The sequence below is a fragment of the Osmia lignaria genome, unplaced genomic scaffold, assembly GCF_051020975.1.
Source record: "Osmia lignaria lignaria isolate PbOS001 unplaced genomic scaffold, iyOsmLign1 scaffold0041, whole genome shotgun sequence".
Lineage (NCBI taxonomy): Eukaryota > Metazoa > Arthropoda > Insecta > Hymenoptera > Megachilidae > Osmia > Osmia lignaria.
In genome coordinates this window covers 300,001-301,734 of record NW_027478182.1, presented here as the reverse complement: position 1 = coordinate 301,734, position 1,734 = coordinate 300,001, and the positions used below count along the sequence as shown (strand labels likewise).

Below are 1,734 nucleotides of genomic sequence, written 5' to 3'. Positions count from 1 at the left end.
CGACCCTCAGCCAGGCGTGGTCCAGGAATTGTATCCGTGGACCGCAATGTGCGTTCGAAATGTCGATGTTCATGTGTCCTGCAGTTCACACGTTGACGCGCAATTAGCTGCGTTCTTCATCGACCCACGAGCCAAGTGATCCACCGTTCAGGGTAATCGTAAAATTTTGTATTTCAAACTCTTTAGATCTTTAGAGTGTTATTTTCATTATTAACACGCATCACATTCGATACCCACATCACTCTCCCACCCGGCGCGTGCGGGAGAGCGAATTCGGGCGTCGCCAACGTATTTGTTTGTTTGTTCGATCGTTGACGACACGATCGCGTCCAAGGACGGAAACCGTCGGAGAAACGCCCAGTGGCACGCTCCTCTCGACGGTCGGGCGTAAAGTACATTTAAAAACCTTGAAAAGTACGAACGCACACAAGGAATGCGAGCGCGCGTCCTGTCGCTGAATCGTGGGTTGCGAGATTCGAACAGACACACGGCCGGCGACGATCGGTCTAACTAATGGACACATAGTTTTTCAAAGACTCGCTATCGTCGCTTCTCAGCCGGTCCGTAAACAACACACATCGATCAGGCGGACGCACGAATCTTACCACGGTGCGTGTTTCGTAGATTCCAGGTTACCCGCAAGTACCTCTCTCTCCCTCTCGAAAGAGGAATCTCGATCCGTCCTTTTTGGACAATGGAGAAATCTTTTTATCGCAACACGGATGGCAAAGAAACAACCAAAGCGTAGGAGCGTGGGGACGAGAGCGACGAAAAGAACGTCGCGAAAACAAAGTTTCGACGGTTGCTCGTTCTAATACATCGTAGTTTCAACTCTCTCAGTTTTAACCACTCCTAGACGCTTCGTAAACTTTTAACAATTCTTCGCCTCCGCGAGTTTCATTTCGAATAGAGCGAACGCAACACGGACCAAAAAAACTCCGGTGATGCCAGATCATTTAGCAAAGATCAGACGACGGGTCATCTGTATTCCTTTTCTCTCTTTTTTATATCTTTCCATTTAACTAGGGTGTCGCAACGACGGGTACATTTATATATTTATATATATTGTATTTCAATTTTAATGATCCTTCACTTTCGGTTTGTAATAATATGATCCTTCTTTCATTTCGATCCTTCATATTGTAGGTTAACCAACAGAAGTTTGTTTTTTTACGACTTGTATTTTTGTGGTTTGTTTGTTTGTTTCTTACGACTTGTTTGTACCCGATCAAGTAGACGACGACCCATAAGTATAAGTTAGAGAGATAAAGGTCGAGAGACCTCACGCAAGCGTCTTTTACTTCCATTCACATCAGCCAGAGAGAAATGGTCCGGCGTCGTGCTCTTTGGCGCCGTTGGTCGCACAGTTTTTTTGCCGGCGGTTCCGAACGGACGGGAGAAACGCGATGAGTAATCAAAGCGACCTCCGCACGTAACCGTGTCGGTGTAATTTTACCGCATCGCAGCGTTTTGGTATTTGTTTCTTATTGGCTCGAACCCGAGATTTATGTGTTTTGTGTCATGTATATGGTATTATTTATTATATCTTTCTCGTTTTGTATAATTTTTGGTCCGAGCTCAATAAACTTTTATATCGCTTTATCAATGATCCATTCAGTTAGGTTTTCTCTTGTATTTTTAATTTGTTAATGATCCTTCCGCAGGTTCACCTACGGAAACCTTGTTACGACTTTTACTTCCTCTAAATAATCAAGTTTGGTCATCTTCCCGGTA

At 44.6% G+C, this 1,734-nt stretch overlaps 2 non-coding genes across 2 annotated transcripts in view; both read right to left on the bottom strand.

Annotated features, from left to right (window-relative positions):
* LOC143306962 (5.8S ribosomal RNA) lies at positions 1-155 on the bottom strand. Its single transcript, XR_013064221.1, has one exon. It is a non-coding gene; the product is annotated as a 5.8S ribosomal RNA (ribosomal RNA).
* A 1,492-nt stretch (positions 156-1,647) lies between these two features.
* Positions 1,648-1,734, bottom strand: part of LOC143306981 (small subunit ribosomal RNA) — a 1,923-nt gene continuing 1,836 nt past the window's right edge. Inside the window, exon 1 of the ribosomal RNA XR_013064241.1 lies at positions 1,648-1,734. This exon is cut by the window's right edge and continues 1,836 nt beyond it. This is a non-coding gene — a ribosomal RNA (small subunit ribosomal RNA).